Here is a 15,568-nt window from a genome sequence, read left to right as displayed (position 1 = left end):
ATAAAGTTGAAAAGGCTACCTTATATCTTATAGAGAACAATATATATTACACAACTGTAAATGTGGATAAACAGGTAACAAGTTTAGAAGATGAATGTGAAATTTCAAGTGGTCAAATAAAGAAAGTGGACAAGTTCAAGGACTGAAGAGATTTATGAACATTACACAATATGTCCTTTGCATTCAAAAGAAGTAATAGGAAGCAACATTGAGTTATTTCAAATGAAAAAAGCACAGGGAACTCCAATGAGTGTATGGGAGAAGAGCTTGGTAGCTCGTTGTTTTCCACAGCTGTTTCCTACTGGAGTAGGTGGACGATATGATGACCGTCCTGTACATATTCCAGCTTCAGAATATCGGTCAACAAGATTATATTCTGAAGATCCTAGATTTCGACTGTGCATTCCATACATATTTCACCTTTTGTTTGAAAGTGATTTATCTTCTCTGTCGTATGCAGTGAACCACATACTTAAAACTGGAGTTCATCAATCACTTCTTTCTACGAAAGAATTTGTGGAGAAAGTTGAAAAAACAGATGAAAATTTAGAAGCACAGTTAATCAATTTTATGGCATGTCAACGTGGAACAAATGAGTATTGGTATCGTTGTCATGGAGAACTCAAGTGTATGTTACGGAACGTAAGTACACCAACATGGTTTGGCACACTTAGCTGTGCAGAGTATGCATGGGAAGATTTGCTTGAGTTTCTAAGAGAAGTGAATTCCAATATTAAAAATGTTGAAATAAAGACTCCTGTTGAACTGTGTTCATTGGATCCTGTAAATGTGTGCAGATATTTTAATCATAAGTTTCAAGCTATGATGTCTTTTATCTGCAATAAAAAGAATCCACCTCATGGCGAAGTTACCAATTTCTTTTGGAGAAAGGAGTACCAAGCAAGAGGTGCACCTCATAATCATATGCTACTATGGGTCAAGGATGCACCTAAATTTGGAACTGATTCTGATGAAACAGTATTGTCTTTCATCGAACAGTATGTGACATGTGAGATTCGAGAGAAGAAGGAGATAGAAGCTTGAGACAGCAAGTTTTACGTTTCCAAAGTCACCGTTGTGGAAAGCACTGCAGAAGAAAATACAAGTCTAAAGGAAAATTTTACACCAAATGTCGGTTTGGTTTTCCTCGTCCAGTTATTTGTAAAGGAAGACTAAATTCTTTTTTTTCTTCTGTAAGGCACACAATAACTCGAAAATCTCCAAAGAATACCTACAACTTAAAAAGAACAGAAGTGTCAAAGTATTTTAATGACTACAATCCAGTCATTTTAAAAATGTGGAATGCGAACATGGACATCCAGTATGTTGCAGATAACTCAATTGCTGTTGCCTGTTATGTTACATCGTACATAACAAAATCAGAAAAAACAGAGATGAAACAAATGTGGGAAGAAATTGCCCAAGAGAAAAGCGTCAGCAAAAAATTGCCCAGCATTATTTTGCAAATGCTTTCCCACCGAGAAATTGGATCTTATGAATGTTCAGACCACTTGTGCTCTTCAAGTTTATATTCAATGTCTCGAGGAATCATTTGGGTAAGTTTAGGTCTTGCCTGCTCACGGAATAGAGTGTTGAAATCATTAGAAGAAATTGAATACTTAGCAGCAAATGAACCAGACAGTACAGACATTCTTAAAACTAATATATTGGACACATACTATCCGAAAAGGAGTCGACATCTGGAACAGCTATGTATATATGAAGTACTTTAACATTACAGCTTTAAAAGAAATGTTAAACATAATTTAAAAGAAGGAAAATATGCAGTAGTTGAATGTCATGGTTGTTTAGTAAAACATGCAAAGGGTAATCTTATAAACCACAAGAAACTCAGTTGTGAAACTCCAGATAAGCGAGAATTTTACTATTTAGCACTTCTTCAACTCTTTAAACCATGGCGTAGCGAAAGTGAATTACTTGGAGACTTTGACTGCTATGAAGATTCTTTTAATGCATGTAAAGATAGCATTGCATGTACAATTCTCCCTACATATTTAAAAATGTTGAATGATGAAGTTGAACAGGAAAAGACTACTACAGCTGAAATAGCTAATGAAAGTTCTCAAGATAGTCAAAGTAGTGGTCAATGTAGTCAAGATCCTCTTGGACAACCAATACTGGAAAATGAAGCAGCGATTGCTATGCATGAAGTCGAAATTGCAATGCAACAAGCACACGAGGAGAATAGTACATTGGAAAAGTTAGAACAACTAAATGTTGAACAGAAAGAAATATAAGTGAGAGAACAGATAGAACATGGTTTGTTGCATGAAAAAAAGAATGTGTGTTCATCTTTTAAACCTCTTCTGATGTACATCAGTGGTCAAGCTGGGACAGGTAAAAAAAATTTAATTAATGTTTTGACCAGTTATCTTAAAAAAAAACTACGGGTTCACATTTATATTCTGTGGTAACAGCTCCAACTGGATTAGCTGCACACAATGTTAAAGGAGTTACTTTGCATAGATTACTGATGTTACCATTTGAGCATGATAGTAAATTTCAATATCAGAAGTTGTCTGGAGAAGCTTCTAATGAAGTGTCAAGAGTGTTGAAGAAAATGAAACTATTAATTATTGATGAGGTGAGCATGGTCTCGAACTTAATGCTTGCTTTTGTACACTTAAGATTACAGCAGGTATTAAAAACAGATTATGACGTTTTCTTTGGAGGAAAACAATTAATTGCATTTGGAGATCTGCTACAACTAACACCTGTAAAAGGAGAACCAGTGTTTAAAACTCTTTTACATGAAGACACAAAGAAATCTCTTGGAAGTATTGGAAATGTGAATCTGTGGTTACATTTTGAATATTAAGAACTCACTCAGAATATGCGACAATCAAGAGATGAAGATTATGGAAATATTCTTAAAATATGTAAGAATTGGTGTTCTAAGCAAACATGGTAAAGAAGCTTTTCAAAGTCATCTACTAAAGAACTTGTTTACAAATGAAAACACACCAGCAGAAGTAATGTACAAGAAAATGAAAGAAAAAAAGTCTATAGTTTGCTTAATGCCTACAGTGGAAGAGTGTTATACATTTAATAGAGAGCTTATGAAATTGGAAAATGAAGAAATAGTTCACATTGAAACTATTGATAAAATCGAGCATCAAGGAATAACAATTCTTCTTTCAGAAAAACTACAGACTAAATTGGATTCTTTGGAAAAGTCTGTATCAAAAACTACTGGCTCAGAAAAAAATGTAGATTTATGTTTAAACTTTCGGGTAATTTTGAGGCGTAATCTGAATGTAGAAGAAGGTTTAGTGAATGGAGCAATGGGGAAAGTTGTAGATTTTGTGAAATATCAAAATAGAAATGGAATTGTATTCTTGAAAGTTAAATTTGATCAGATTACAGAGGTAAGACAGATTGCGCGTTGTGCTGTACGTTTTTTGCTTGTAAAAGACTTGTATGTTCGTAGAAAACAGTTTCCCTTCTGTTTAGCATATGCAATAGCTATTCATAAATCTCAAGGTTTAAGTGTAGATAATGCTTTGATAAATGTAGGAAGAACTGTGTTTAAAGAGGGAATGGTATATGGGGCATTATCTCGAGTTAGAACATTGTCTGGTTTGTATTTAATTGATTTTGATGAGAACAAGGTTAGTGCTGATGTTAATTGTGTAAGAGAATATAATCGTTTGAGAAGGCTTTATGCTCCAAGTTTAGGTGAATATCCTATTTATGAGAAACGTGTTGTGTGTTCAAAATGCAAACATGGTGAAGAATCAACGATGGTTGGAAAGCAGAAACAAAATCAAGAGAAAAGAAAAGATATAAAGAAGCAGAAAATATAAACAAGTGATGATGTTGTCGGATTCCAATTAGAAAATGCTTCTGGTGTCAACTGCTATGGTAATGTTATTCTAAACATTATATTTTATCTTGAAGATGTTTATGGTGTAATTATGGAAAGTCAGGAAAAAAGATTATGTTCAGCACTTTATACTTTATTTCAAGAATTGAGAACTGATAGAAGTAAGATCCATTCTGCTTCTGGTATTCGCCAAATGTTGGATACATGTACTGGATCGTTAACATTCAGTGCTAATATACAACAAGATGCACAAGAATTTCTGATGGTTATGCTTCGAGTACTAGAAGATGAAGGAATTCAGAGTGAGAGTTTATTTGGACTCAGTTACAAATGGGAACATAAATGTGAACAGTGTTCGTTAACTTCAAGCACTATAGTTGACAGATTTCTATATTTGACAATACCTGATTGCAAATCTGCACCATTTTCCAAATTACTAAAAGAAGCAGATCACAAGATGATCTGTTCTCGTTATAAATCAACAATGCTATCTACATTATGCCTACAAAGATATGGAAAATATTTGATTATAATGCTACAACGCTGTAGACCAAATGGAAGAAAAGTGGAAACCAAAATTAAAAATGTTTCTGCTAGTCAAGTATCTATTTCTGGAAGAACTTTTGCATCAGTTGCTATTATTTTCCATGCTGGAAGCACTACCACAAGTGGACATTATACAGTTTGTTTAAAGTGTAATAATGTTTGGAGTCACTGCAACGATACACACTTGGAAATGAAACCGAGATTGCCTTATGAATTTCCCAACTCATACTTGATATTTCTGAAACAAAGATTTTAGATACACATTCAGCTTTGTGGGAAGGTGTAAAGATACTTTAAGGAATTCATACTGGATGCTTTCAAAGCGAAACTTTTGATACATTATTTGGTGTATTGAGAAAATGTTCACAGAAACTATGAAGTAAAGGTAAGATTTCAAGATTGGAAATAGTATTGGATGTGTTATTTGTGTTGATTTTGTATTATATTTGTGAGAATTAGGGATTTGTTTTTTTTAAAAATCTAGTTGATTGTTTTTTCCCCCTGCTGTTTATGATGAATCTACACTGACATCACTGTGAATAGTGAAGTTAAGTAGTAGCTGATGACAGCAAAAAAAGGAAGAAAATTTTTTTCTGAATGTTAAATTATTTTGTAATATTTAAACACTCACTGTAATTTGTGAAATATATTACATTACATAGTAGTTTTGCAGTTTATTTTATGTAGTTGAAAAGTTAGAAAAAACTGTAGTAATGACAAATAGCACAATAGTAGTTCGATATTTAAAAAACCTTTGAAATTCACTGAAAAAACCATAGGTTCTACAGACGTTATAGTTAGAAATTTGCATTTAAAAAACCTTAGAAATTCACTGAAAAAACCATAGGTTTCAGAGACGTTATAGTTAGTTGGACATTTGACTCATATGAAACCAGAGAAATTCGCCTGTTATAGTTAGTTGAGCTAATTATTACTCACGCGCTCACAATGCACTGCTAATGACGTCACATATTACATCACTCATTACATGGTCAGTGACATCACTGATGACATCACTGATGTCATCTCAAATGAAGGTAGAAGGAAACCTGCTCTCTCTTCCAAATGCCAAAAACGATTGCTTTTCCACATGGGAAGCTGCATCTTCGCAGCTCCCCATGTCGAAAAGCAATGCCAGCTCACGCAGGAGGTGGGGAGGCGGCGGGACCATGGGGGGATTGGGGACCCCCCCACGGACCCCAACAGAGAGGGCCATCCCCGGGGGATGGGGTTCCCCGGGCTATTAGTGGCCTAAGGAGGGGGACCATGCGGCCCCCTTAAAAAATAAGATTAAGAAAAAAAGGTGTCAGGCCCTGGGGGATGGGGTCCCCAGGGCCAAAATATTAGGAAAAGAAGGGGGGCCACACAGCCCCCCTTCTTAAAAAAAAAAAAAAAAAGACCGGCATTGCGCCGGAGGCCACGCCCCCTTCTTGCATCACTCTGCAAACACGCCCCCTGGCACGTTTACAAAAGGGGAACAAATTCCCCTTGATTACTGGGGGTCCCTGGGGGCCAACTAGCCCACCAGGAACCTCCAGTATGCGCCAGGGACCTTCAAGATTGAAGAGGAATTAATTCCTCAACTTAAAACGCGCCACAGGGCGTGTTTGCAGACATCTCACCTCAGGCCCCACCCCCTTCCTTCACCATTGTGCAAACGTGCCCTGTGGTACGTTTTAAGTTGAGGAATTAATTCCTCTTCAATCTTGAGGGTCCCTGGGGGCCAACTAGCCCACCAGGTACCTCCAGTATGCGCCAAGGAGCTGCGTTGCAGAGAGGTGTTCAGAGGCCACACCCCTTTTTACACCTCTCTGCAATGCAGCTCTGTGGCTTACTGGAGGTACCTAGTGGGCTAGTTTGACCCTAGGGACCATCAGGATAGCAGGGGACTTAATCTCCCAACTTAAAACGGACACAGGGCGCGTTTACACAGGGGCGAAGGGAGGGGACTGGGCCTGAGGTGACGTGTGCAAACACGCCCTGTGGCATGTTTTAAGTTGGGGAAATAATTCCCCTTCAATCCTGAGAGCCCCTGGGGGCCAACTAGTCCACCAGGTGCTTCCAATAAGCACCATTGTGCTGCGTTGCAGAGAGGTGGTCCAGCCCGCACCCCTTTTTACACCTCTCTGCAACGGTGCTTACTGGAGGGACCGAGTGGGCTACTTTGACCCTAGGGACCTTCAGGATTCAAGGGGACTTCATCTCCCAACTTAAAACAGACACAGGGCATGTTTACACAGTGGGGAAGGGAGGGGACGGGGCCTGAGGTGAGGTGTGCAAACACGCCCTGTGGCGTGTTTTAAGTTGGGGAAATAATTCCCCTTCAATCCTGAGAGCCTCAGGGGGCCAACTAGCCCACCAGGTGCTTCCAGTAAGCACCACTGCACTGTGTTTCAGAGAGGTGGCCCAGGCCATGCCCCTTTTTACACCTCTCTGCAACGCAGCTCTGTGGCGCTTACTGGAGGTACCTAGTGGGCTACTGGGACCCTAGGGACACTCAGGATTCAAGGGCACTTAATCTCCCAAATTAAAACGGCCACAGGGCGCATTTACACAGCGGTGAAGGGAGGGGATGGGGCCCGAGGTGACGTGTGAAAACACGCCCTGTGGCGCATTTTAAGTTGGGGAAATAATTCCCCATCAATCCTGAGGGCCCCTGGGGGCTAATTAACCCCCCAGGTGCATCCAGTAAGCACCACTGTACTGTGTTTTAGACAGGTGGCCCAGGCCGTGCCCCTTTTTACACCTCTCTGCAACGCAGCTCTGTGGCACTTACTGGAGGTACCTAGTGGGCTACTTTGACCCTAGGGACACTCAGGATTCAATGGTACTTAATCTCCCAAATTAAAACGGACACAGGGCACATTTACACAGTGGTGAAGGGAGATGAAGGTGTAGGAAAGTGGCTCTATATATACTGGACCAAAGTAAGGTACATGTTATAGTTAGGAATTAGCATTTAAAAAACCTTAGAAATTCACTGAAAAAACCATAGGTTTCAGGGCTGTTATAGTTAGCTGGACATTTCACTCGTACAAAACCATTGAAATTCCTCCGTTATAGTTAGTTCTGCTAACTATAACTCGCGCGCTCGCAATCCACTGCTGATGATGTCACATATTTCATCATTCATGACATTGTCAGTGCCATCACTGATGACATCACTGATGACATCTCAAATGACATCACTGTTGACATCACTGATGACATCATCCACTTGACAATCAGATACACCTCATCATACAGTAGTATAACCTTTCATCACTCACTGTAAAATACAGAGTACCATATTTGAATCCATTGACACACCAATACAAATTTCTAAAAACCCATTCAGTGATTCCTATATCTACACACACATCTAATCCCTTACCTATAGATTCACTCATACATGCTATCAATGATCAATAGAACACCATCAAATATACTTATACACCTATATCGACATTACACACCAGCACATATCCTATTCACTTATGCAGTCATCCTACTCACTTATGCAAACAATGGATCATACTTACATTTACTCAGCTACACACTTATACAAACACCACTTCATTTATTCATATAGATAGTAACTCATACTTAGGGCCATATGTAGGTAGCCTAATTCCGGTCGGTAACGGACGATTTTCGGTAAAAATCCCGTTACCGACCGGTATTCATGCTTTTGGTATGTAGGGGGGACATTTCAGGATTCGGTAAATACCGAATCCTGAAATGAGATGTAGGGGGAGTGTGTGGGTGTTGTGTGGATTCGTTATTTACCACCAACTAAAAGTTGGTGGTAAATGACGAATGGCTTTGAAAAAGCATCTTTTGGCACTTAGAAGTGTGCAATGTGGCAGACATACATGCCCTTAGGGCATGTATGTGTGCCACATGTGCACACATGCAGGAATCAGGGGTGCAACAGGGTGTCACTGTGACACCCTGCCACCCTTGATTGTGCTCCCCCCATTACCGAATCGGTATTTACCGATTCAGTAATGGTAACTGGCTTCCCATTGATTCCTATGGGCCTCCTGGCCCATAGGAATCAATGGGAAGCCAGTTACCATTACCGAATCGGTAAATACCGATTCTAAAATACCGACCCATTCCGAATCGGTAAATATTACCGATGGTTTACCTACATAGCATTTACCACTTCATAAATACTGAATCGGTAAAATTCGGTATTTATGAAGTGGTAAATGTTAGGCCACCTACATATGGCCCTTAGTGTGTTATAAAATCACTATTACAAGTATACAGTTATCCATACAGTCACTCATACAATCAGAGTCTTATGTATACTTATTTATATACAACTGTCACATACACTGCCTTTTATTTTTCTAGTTTGTTGGACATGTACCATTGAGATATATATTTGCTCATCACTTCACCCATAAAGATATTCACTCACCCAAACAATTGTTATAACATTTAGTCTTAACCTCATATACCTACTGAATCAACTATTCACACATCTTTGGGCAGTCACACCCCCCACCGAACCACACACACATACACTCTCCCATACAAATACTTAGTTAACTAATCAATAACTAATATAGACTTTTACATAGCTAGTAACCAACTGGTGCAGCAGTTTACACAACAACTGACAAAGTGATACAGATATTCACACAGTCTAGTCACTATCCAATATATTTAGTGAGACACTATAAATTAGTCAAGTAAACAGTCAATCACACTGCTACTAAATCCTCCATCTTGATATTTATATTTATATATCCACTCATTCTTCAATGGAGATTGCTATATATATAATACATATTTAAATAACAAACCAAACCACATTCACTGGATGATGTCATCAGTGATGCCATCAGTGATGTCATTTGAGATACCATCAGTGATGTCATCAGTGATGTCACTGACCATGTCATGAATGATGTAATGTGACATCATCAGCAGTGGATTGCGGGCACGCTAGTTATAGTTAGCAGAAACTTCTTTTAAAAAATATAAATTTTTATTGAATTAAAAGCATTCCTTTAAGCACGGTTCTTACAAAATAAATAATATAATGTTAGTGATACTGAGCTTTTTAGTTTAACATTATTGTCTGAAAATTATATTTATAAATTAAAACAAAATGTTTAAATTATTTTAAAGTGTAATACAATTGTGTATTAAGTATTGTGTTGTAACTTTTATTTTATTTTTGGTTCATAGTAATTATTTTAAAAGAATTTACATTTATATTTCATATTAAAAATATTCTATGTATGTATTTTTTAAATATCAGGCTTTGATAATTTCCTTTATATTTGGCTATGTAAAGAATGTCGCCCCAGTGGCAGAGATAACCATCAAGAGCAGGGAAGCTACTGATACAAATTTACGTTGTGAAATGGGTTATAAGAGGCTCCACCATCTCATTAAAGAGTGTCAAGGCTCTTAAATCTATACCTAGATTTAAATCTCCACTCGAAATGATGGATAGCAAAAAAGTGGAGATTTACAACTATGGGTGGGAGTAGATCTGTGTGCAAGTAGGTCTACTAATGTAAATTTACCTTTGTGAATCGGGCCCATAGTCTTTGTCAGTTACCAAAAAAAGACATCCAGATTCTTCAGAGGATCTATAATCATACAACCTGATTATACTGTAATCTCAGGAAATCATAAGACCTCACACCAGCCTTGGTGATGAAGCTTAGCTTTTAATCTCCACGACTCTTTGAAGTACACAGCTCAGAATATTGATTTCAAGTAACTCACCAATGTATACCACCAAGACAAAACTTAAGAACAGGTAGTGCCAGACTAGTCGAGACAACTGTGTTCAAATGAAGTAACACAATGTGGAAGTGCCCAAAATGAGGGAGGTCACCCACTTTGAACCCGTTCCAGCACTCTCTGGGTTCCTCCTCAGCTTCCTGACTTTCAAGGAAGGCTTCAATCCACTGCTCCCCTTCTGCGAGAACAAAATCCACAACATTTGTGACATTATCAGACTCCTCCTTTAATTCAGTTTCTCCTTCTGTACTTCAACATTCCCTCTTTACACTAGTTACCCGTCTTAAATTCCTCTAGGTTACAGGAAAATCCTAAGCATCAGAGATGAAGGAGGAATTGTGTCCAATGTCCTTCCGAAAGGAAGCACTTTGCCATCTACACTCTAATGCTGGGACCCTCCCACACACATATTTGAGGATTGACAATTCTCTTATCCAAACATGCAGATCCCAGTTCCACCTGGAAGTGATGCTACCAGCTAACCCAGGGTACATGACCCTTTGGCCTGATGTTTCCACTCAGCAGTAGCATTGCAAGATGGCCAAAAGGTGACATGTGATCCCGCTGCAAAACAAAATGAATGCATCAGGAATTAAGTGGCAAATTTCCAGTGATTCGTGTGGCCCGGATACTTGTCGCAACTGTGTAGGGTGCTGGTGGTTAGGTCAGGCATCATGGCCGTGCTTGTACGGTGCTTCCTATGTAGAATACATACATTGCAGTCTCTTGAGTAAGCTGGGACAACAGTATGAACTTGGGAACTGACGCACCTGGACAAATTGAGTTTTAGCCAATGTGACACAGTGCCAAGGGATCCGGGAACAAGTAAAGCAAATGTCCTGGCTCAAAGCTAGACCAAGCAATACCGTGGGCACTGGACTTCGCGCCTAGTAATGAGTTGCATATTGGTTTATTTATAAGGACACTCAATGCATAACAAACCGGGGGTGTGAAAAGGAGAAAGGCACTTTCTAAAATGCACTCTTATTTACTAAAATTGAGAATAGTGGATCAAGGCCGAATCCCAAAATTGAACTCCACAAAGACCACACTGTTCACATTTCACAACACATAGTTTAATATTGCTCTTCTAACAGGCTACATTACGTTATAACTTTACCATGCATTTATGAGGCCGAGCTGCCATTCAATAGAGACTTGTTTGTCAATGTCATCACGAGGCAGCAGTGTGAAAATTCCCCAGCTAATCAGTCCATTATTCAATGTGTGTGTACTGCAGCCAACTATGGTCTCTATCTGCTGGTGGATGTTTTTGCACACTGTAAAAGGTTAAAGGGCAGAGGATATCCCATGTGCAACATTGCTAGAATATACAATTCCAACCGTCTGTTTGAACAGAACGATAAATTAAATATTTGAATTCCAGGTGTGACAAAAAAAGGTTCCCAGGGAGCAAGCGATAACATTGTGCGGTGAGATACCGAGCACATGTGCGCCAACCAAACTCTGATTACATATGTGGACTTTTCCGGCAGCGGCCAGCGCCTCGCTTCCAGTGTACCCTTGCTTATCCACATCCGGCAAGGATTTCACTAACAAACAAAGCTTAGGGGCAGCGTGCTGCAGACAGCCAGGCTGACACTAACAACTTTACGTTTACTTGTAGGACTGTCACTTCAGTGACTCATTTTCAGACTAGAGACAAGGGTTCGAATACCGGCAGCAATAGATACTTGTGTCGTTTTAAAGCTTGACTGGAATGTTGCTGATTCAGTGACGATAAATATTGAAAATGGGCAACAAAAGAGAGTGTCGCTGGTGGACTGGTGCCTTTCACCTGGGATGCCCCAACCTGACAGTGAGCTTGCCAGAGAGTCTGTTGTGCATCCTGGGGTGTTACTCTGAGCCTCCGAAAAGCTTAGATTCACTTGCACCTCTTGCCTTGTTCCTGTCTGGGTCCGGCTATATTCCTCTGAAGAGCTCTAGTAAGAGCGAAACACGTGTCATGAGCTAATACTACTGTAATACAGGAGGTGCGGACGGTTTACGAGCCTAAAAGTAGTTACTCTTTGCCTGGAAAGATAAACGAAAAGGTAAATGTACAAATCATTTAAAGTATAAAAACAACTTATGTATAAACGTAATATTATTTTATGGCACGATGAATAAATACACCGGAAAATCTGATATCGATCACACGAGCATTAAGGTCGATAAGGTACATATTTCTGAGTTAGACCTCAGTGTGAGCAGGTGCTGGGCTTTGTAAGACACATTATTATAAAACGGCAGTCCGTTGAGTTTAGGAATGCTACAAATGAGTGCTAAAGCTGTTTTATAACAGTCTCAACAACCCGATTGCACGTGAATCTCTGATATATGAATTGCATCTAATGGGTCTGTTCATGCTAGGGGCCATTGTGTCATGCTGCCCTCCCGATATACACAATCAGTGGCAGATCGGCAACCGACGCACTGTGTGTGGAATAGAAGTATGGATAATAGGGGAGAGTGGATAATGTAAAACAAAACACCCTATAAAGCCAGTTCTAAGCATGGAGGATGCTGGGAAGCTAATCTCTATTTGCTGTGAGCTGTGTAGTCAAGAAAATGTTGCTGAGAGAAAGTTAACCATAGTTAAAACAATATTTGTGACTTGTTGACACAGCACGTTGTTTACACCGAAATCAGAATTTTCTAATAGAGAAAAGTGTCAGGTAGAAAGGACAAATAGTATTGCTGCTTAGTATCTGCCAGGCAGTGAGCATTTACTGTAGTAGAATCCACATTCAGGTGAACACCTATGATGGATGAAGGGTCAAAATGCAAAAAAGTGAAGAACACAGCACACACGCACCAAAATAAAATGATTTTAGAAATCAGACTCCGGATGAAGAGGTCTTGAGTAAAGCTATTTTAATAGCCACAATGGCTGTTTTTAGAGATGTCTATATGCACAATTAAGGTGGTTGTTTTCCAAACGTTCATAGGTTTGAGTGATATTATTTTCGGGCTCGTATTTGTGTGAGGGTGCCGGAGTAGGCAAGGCCATGTCAATATGTATTTTATAGAGGATGACTTTTGGCAACTTGTGGACTTTTGGATTAAAGCACTAAACACAATGGGACTTGTAGTGTGAATATAAGCTCACAGCCCCAATTGTTTAATCCTGTTTGCATGGCCTGTCTGAAAGTGAGCGGCATAACATAGGGGAGTAGTTATGTATTTGTGTGCATGCCAGTGCGTGAAAGAGAGAGAAGTGAAAAAAAGATGAAGAAGTTACTAGACAATCAGTTTGACGAATTTGGGGGTCTCACTGAGCATTTCTTACGCAAGATAGCAAATGTTGTCCAACGAACCACGAATTCGCAGTCAAATTACTAACTTTCATGTCATCTCGGCACCTTGACCTAGGCCAAACTCAATGTTCCCTGAACGGCTAAGGCGGATCACAGACACCTGTGCTCAAGGGCTCGAGCACAAGCCCTGTGCGAGCCTCCTTTCTCCTCAAATTGACGGCTGTGCTCTGCACTGCCACGTCATCTTCTTCACTCGGTTCCCAGTCAAGTTGCCACGGCCGCACGCACAAGGGCCGCATGCTCTTCTCCGGTCTGCCAGTGTTAAAGGGGTCCCATCCGCTTAGGAAAGTTATTCGTCCAAACTGAAACCACCGTCGCTCCCCAGAATGGTAAAGAAGTCTGGGCATTAGGTAGAACCCACCTTAAAGGCGGGCCTGTGCCATGCTGCTCCGATGGAACTCCATTGACAAAAAATAGACGTATTTAGCCCTCCCCCAACAGCATATGAAGTTCACTACATGCCCGGATTCCTGATGAGCCCGTGCGTCATTTTTTTAAAATAATTTTGGCCGGATTTGCGACCCAATGTAAATTCCGCCGAAATTATAAAAATAAATGCTTTTTTTGGCCCTGGGTGTCCTTGTGGTACCCCCTAAGCAGGCCTAGGGGGTCAGGGTGTTTCTACTCGGCCCCCTTTTCTTGTTTTTAAAAAAAAAATTCACTGTTTTCTTGTGACTCAGTTCTAACAAGTTACAAGATGGCTGCCAACACCTACTGGTTTGGAGTGTTCGCAGCCATTCACAATAAAGCTCATGCTCGGGAGGGTTCGCGAACCCACCGCTGCCCTAGATATCGAAACTTATTATTTTTCTAATTTCTCAGGAACTACTGAATGGATTTACACCATTTAACAAAAAGACCTACCTTTTTGCCAAATTTGGTGTAATTCCGTTCAGCAGTTCGGGCTGTAGCTTTCTCTAAGGTTTCCTATGGAAAATAACATGGGGAAATGTGTTTTGGGGCCCCCTTTTTTCTCAAGCCCCTGCTTGACGAATCACCCCAAAACTTTCAAGACAGGAGCTAACCAGAGCGGGACACTGGTTTTGAAACTTACGCGAAGATGCGTCAACCGGCGCCAAAGTTATTGGGAAAACAAAAAACGCTTTTCCTATGGAAACTAGGTCCTAAGTATAACTACCTACTGGCGACTGCCAGTAGGTAATATATATATATGTAATATTTATATATATAAATATACCACCAATCCTGCCAAATGCGAAATGACAAGTGCTGACTCCGTGAGTATGAAACAAGGAGTCATTTATTAACAAGAAAAGGCCACGGCGCGTTTCGACGGGAAGCCGCCTTTGTCACAATGACGGGCATCACATTGTTCAACCATTAAAATACAGAGTCACTTGAGAGGTTGTCACAGCAACCGTGCTCGCAATAGACATAGAAGTGAAAACACATTACACAATTTGGTGTAAAATGAAAATTGAAAAATTTTAACCAATAAATAATATCTAAGCACAAATTCTTGTTACTAAATTAGGTGAAAAATAAAAAAACAATAGAGAAACAGATGTTGCTCAACAACTGATCAGGAAAACAGACTAAAAATATGTCAGTCCTCTCGTGCTTCCAACTAGCGATGGTCTACAAAACACCAAAATCCATTGACCAGATTTGAGTGCAATACCAACCAAATATTTAGGGTGATGCGTAATGTTCATAGCAAATGATTTGAACACGATTGGTCCCGTTTAATCTAATAAAGAAAATAATGTACAAATGACATCATTCAAGCACGTTTCAAATGAATTAATGGATGTAAGATAGACCACCACAGTTATATCACATTAAGAAATTCATGCCACATCTGAGAGAATTAAGCCCTAGTGGGCATTCAAAGAAAGTGGAATAGTGCCCAATTGGGCCAGCTTAGGAGCAAAAAAGTAGCATCACAGCAAGTGGGCACTCAAATATTATACAAGAAAGGATAAAGAGGTGTAAAGTCAAAAGTAACAAGGAGATTAGAGAAAAGAAATGAAAAGGTGAGCCTGCAGTAATACGGAGAGCTGTGCATGGAGCGGGACAAGCAGCGGGATCTATAGATGTACGAAAAGGGCTTCATCAGCATTAATGCCATGGGGGATCT

This window comes from Triturus cristatus, chromosome 2_1 (genome assembly GCF_964204655.1).
Source record: "Triturus cristatus chromosome 2_1, aTriCri1.1, whole genome shotgun sequence".
NCBI lineage: Eukaryota > Metazoa > Chordata > Amphibia > Caudata > Salamandridae > Triturus > Triturus cristatus.
Note: the sequence above shows the minus strand (reverse complement) of the source record.